At 30.8% G+C, this 5,113-nt stretch overlaps 1 long non-coding RNA gene across 1 annotated transcript in view; it reads left to right on the plus strand.

Moving 5' to 3' along the window:
- LOC117182212 overlaps positions 1–775 on the plus strand; it is a 6,349-nt gene extending 5,574 nt beyond the window's left edge. Inside the window, exon 3 of the long non-coding RNA XR_004468284.1 lies at positions 667–775. This is a non-coding gene — a long non-coding RNA (uncharacterized LOC117182212). The remainder of the gene's footprint in view (positions 1–666) is intronic.
- The last annotated feature ends 4,338 nt before the right edge of the window (positions 776–5,113 follow it).

Genomic DNA, 5,113 nt, shown 5'->3' on the forward strand with positions numbered 1-5,113 from the left:
TATTTTGTTGAAAATTCGTCTTTTTTGTTGAAAAACCAATTTGTTGGTTACAAATCAAGTTTTAAAAAAAAGTTTTCCTTGGTTAAATCGAAGTTCAGAAATGCACCATATTACGAATATTTTAAAAAATACGCTTTTATAGTATTAAAATCACAAAAGTTATGAGAATTCAAAGAAAAAAGACCAAATTTTTCAATTTTGTATATCCTGGAATTTCTGGGAATTATTCAAAAATAATGTTAGGCTTTTTCTTTCAACACCTACAAGAACAAAAACTACAATGTTCATAAAAATAACTAACAATGGCTAAAGTTCTTCACATGATTCCAAAAGGACCAATTTTATATCCGCAGCAGTTCGTTTTCAACGAAAAAGGAAATAAACAAAGCGGTTAAGTTTTTAAAAATAATGAAAAAATGAAAAAATATTTGTATAAAACTACATATGGTGCAACATTATCTTATTACGAATAATTTAAAAAAAATACGCAATTGGAATTGCTCATATAAATAAATCTTTCACGCATTATCGTAGCAAATTAACAGCCTAATATTTACAAAATTATATTAAAATACCAATATAGGTGCATTATATTAAATAAACAAAATACAAGATAATTCGTGTGCAAGCTTGATACTGTATTATCATATCAAAATTTTATATCAGGAGAGAAGGGCGAAGCCCACGTCAATGCATTGAAACGGCCATGCTGAGCGAGAAGCAGCTGTGAGAAAATCTGAAGAAAACGGCTGTCTGCCGCTGGGAAATATGACGGACCTTTTTTTTCTACACTTTTTTCTACATATATTACTACACATTTTAAGCCATTAAACAGCGCGATAGCTCTATTCAATCCCTAAATAAAAACATTCAACAAAAATCCTTGCAAAACTGACATTTTTGAATATTTAAAATTTTTAAGGTCTCTACTGGATTCTAAATATGTTGTAGGACACTCCAGAATTTTTTCAAATTTTTCCCAACATATTCTTAGCTCTGGGATCACGTGAAAGTTAATGTGTCTCAACAATGGGCCTCGCGACAGCATTTTTACTTATATTTTGCTAATTAGCTCAAAACGAAATTTTTTTACGCAAATTACAGAAACACCATTTTATTCAGAAAACTTAGCGGATTCGTGTGGTTCTTATTCGAACCTCCTCACATTTTTTTCTGCGAAGTTATTGCCTTCTAAAGTGAGGGGTCTTCATTTTTTGTGGCGATATTAGTCTAATTTAAATTTTTTTTAAATTTCAAGCAAATTCAATTAGAACTTAGTCAATATCGTAAAAAAATTAAAAAGCTTAGTGTTTGATATGTACATACGAATAGGAGAGAAATACTGTCTTGATTTGGAAGAACACCGTTAACTGCATTTTGGATAAGGCCCTTGAGCCGCCTACCGTTAATTGCTTCAGGTGACTTTATCCGATTTGCAGTTAACGGTGTTCTTCCAAATCACGGCAGAATAGGCATGTCGTTTCCGGATCTAAATAACGAGCGGGCTTTTCTACCTAGATCTTGGATTGCTAAACCTCTATTGCTTTTGCAAACCAACATGGTCCATTCCCCTTTGTAACTTATGATCAATCTTCGCGCCCAAGTTAGGTAGCATGCGGCTAGTCCCCTCCGATTTCCATTTCATCACGGTGTACCTGCTCGTCTTACCCTCTCCCTTCAACTTCTCACGTTCCTGACTGAGCGAGAATTGCTATGCTGGGCTTTGCCAGCGTGGTGGCCCCTTTGTCCTAATGAGGCATAAAATGCCATGCATAAAAATGTTATAGTTTTGCAATCAGCAAATTCAAAATATCATATTCGGAAGCTGTGTTTTTTTGCGATTCCAACGATATGTAACTTGCAATTAAAATATTGAAATTAGATTAAGTTATGGCAGATATTAGTTTGTTTTGACCCTGACTAGATAGCATTATGGAGTTTTCCGTAGAATAGTTGAAAATGCATCAGTTTATTTGGTTGAAAATTCGCCTGTTGACAATTTAATAGATATAGGAAATTTCACCCAACTGCCTAGAAGAATAGTATACTTGAAACCAAATACTTATATTTTCAATGTTATAATATACTATAATAAGTATATTCATTTTAATTCTATTCCCTGCAAAGTGAAGTTTAATTTCCTTTTAATAAATTGCCCTTGTGCTTAATACACTAGTGTGGCCCTTATTTTTCAAAATCCTTTTTTTACACCCCCTAGTTCTAATCGATTGTCCAAGAATCGACCCTCATTTTTAATATTATAAAATTAATGTGTGTGTCTAAATCTGTATGTGTATAATAAATAACTTATATTTTGTACTGTTTTGTTAAGGATTCGTCTTTCTGGTTTAAAAATTGAAACACTTAGTTTCAAGTATAATATTCTTCTAGGTAGCTGGGTGAAAATCCCTATATTCTATTAAATTGTCAACAGGCGAATTTTCAACCAAATAAACTGATGCATTTTCAACTATTCTACAGAAAACTCTTTAATGCAATCTATTCATGGTCAAAACAAACTAATATCTGCCATAACTTAATCTAATTTCAATATTTTAATTGCAAGTTACATATCGTTGGAATCGCAAAAAAAAACACAGATTCCGAATTGAGAAATATTTGAAAGGTATCTGAAATCTTTCAAATCTATCTGAAATCTCGGCGAAATCTTTGAAAATTTTGAGAAATCATTGAAATTTATGTGAATTGTTTAAAACTCTTTTCAAATTATTTGAAATACTTTTGAAATATTCGATGATATTTGTTAAATTAATAAAACCTTCATGAAATCTCTTTAAAATAATTCAAGTCCTTATGCAGTCTTTTAAATCGACCAGAAATCTTTGAAATCTTAATTGTCGAATAATAGAAAACTTTATAAAATCTTTTAAATCTATGCTAAGTCTTTGCGAAACCTGTGAAATTGTTCAGATTTCTATGGAATTTAACCGTTCTTTTAATAATGTCAGTTTAAGTTTTTATAATGTCAGCTTTTAATAGTGTCAATTTAAGTCAAAATCAATTGGACTTAAATAAGTTAGTGCACATTTTTGAATGGACATACTTTGAAGTGCTATATCTTTAACCATTTTTAATAAAATCATATGGTAATTATTACACCAAAAATGTAAAGCTTCATTAAGAAATATTAACCATCCTAAATTTGTAATATGCCAATGGCGTAAGAAACATCGGTATTTTGCAAGTAAATAGTCGCTAGCGCATCTGGAGCACGGTGGGACAACCCCTTGTAAGATTTGACAAGTTTACGCCTGTGGCGTAGAAAATATTTGGAACTCTAATCTGTAATGCAGCTAGCCCATTCATCGTTCGGGAAACTATCCTTTGAAACAGTCAGGCCTGAGGTTGTAAAAAGTAGAAATATAGACGGGAAGTCTCTAGGTCCTAGGTCTCTAGGAGTCTAGGACTCTGGGTAGATACTGGGAATGAGTATTTCATGATGGGGGTGAACTTCAATATTTATTTCTGTTCTTATCGAATTTTCTTGACAAGTTTATTATGATTTACAGAAGTTGTTCTTTTCAAAGGAAGAACTTTCCGATAAGTTCAATATAAATGAATGACCGAAAACTGTAATTTTATGATTTTGAACTCTCTTTTGTTAAAGCTCTTTTGACTTTAACGAACACATTCTCATCACGTATCTCGTGCTTCGCACTCAATTTGTCCAACATGTCAACTAATTTCATACTAATTCTTATTTCCTTGTTTTTATAATTTTTTATTTTTAATGATGTTTTTTACGATTAAATAAAAGCTACTACGCATCTGCATAGGGTCTAATACAGAAACCTATATATGGTATTATATAGGAGCCTATGTCCTCTTTCGTCTTTTCTTTGCTTTTTCCAAAAAGTTCATTTTTGCATTTTTTATCTTATGTTTTACGATTAAAAGAAGATCTACTCGTCCAATCGAAAAATGATTAATAATAAATTTATGGATCTTTTTAGACGAAAAACTGTTGTCTGGTAATTTAAGCTCATACCTTGTGTCGTTTTTTCAAACAAATTTAATATTTTTATTTAGAATGTTATTTTTTACGACTAAAGTAAAAACTAACTGTCCTATCAAAAATGATAGCTCTTTTTTAGATGAACAATTTTTGTCTCATTTTTTCCGTATCTTATATCGAAAAGTAATTCATTATCAATTTGTAGTTCTTTCCAGGGCGCACAATTTGAGCTTTTTCACTTTTTTCGTATCTTGCATAGTTTGACCAAAAAATGGAATTTTTGAATTTTTCATTATTTTTGGTACGATCAAATTTGGAATGTTCAACTTTTCGATCAAATTAAAAAAGTTGTTATCGTAGTCCTGTAGGGCTTTCAAAAAGCTAAGTTTTTCTTCTCCTGGCTTTTTTTATATTATGCGTTGTTTGGCTTAAAATGTTCATTTCAGTTTGTTTTTTTGGATTTTGAAAATGCTCTAACTCTGATAATTTTCTTTTTATAGAAAAAAGTCATGTGGATAAATTGTTTGAGTTTCTGAGTACTATGAACAACCGTACATAGAATTTTTAAATCTTGAAAAAATATGGTTTCGAAATTTTTTTGTATGATCAAATTTGGAATTTTCAACTTATTGACCAAATTGAAAAGATTGTTATCATAATCTTGTAGGGCTTTCAAAAAGCTATGTTTTTCTTCTCTAGATTTTTTTTCTTATCATGCGTTGTTTGGCCTAAATTGTTCATTTTAGTTTTTTTTTGGATTTTGAAAATGCTATAACTCTAGTCATTTTTGATTTTTCGAAAAAAGTCATGAGGATAAATTGTTAAATTTTTTTACACTATGAATAACCGTACAAAGAATTTTTGAATTTTTAAAAAAGTGATCACAAAAATATTCAAAAAGTGCCCACTTTTTGAATTTTCAACCAAAATGTCTGGCTAACGAACTTGACCTTTAGTTTAGGACACTAAACGAGTGTACCAAAGGGCAATCTAATAGATTACTTTTTTCAAAAGTTATGGTGTTCACAGACAAACAAACAGACATACATACAGCCATACAAACAGATAAGACACATTCGTAAAAACCTGTTTTTCGGATTCAGGGGGTCTCAAAACGTGGACATTTGACAAAAACTG

This window comes from Belonocnema kinseyi, chromosome 10 (genome assembly GCF_010883055.1).
Source record: "Belonocnema kinseyi isolate 2016_QV_RU_SX_M_011 chromosome 10, B_treatae_v1, whole genome shotgun sequence".
Lineage (NCBI taxonomy): Eukaryota > Metazoa > Arthropoda > Insecta > Hymenoptera > Cynipidae > Belonocnema > Belonocnema kinseyi.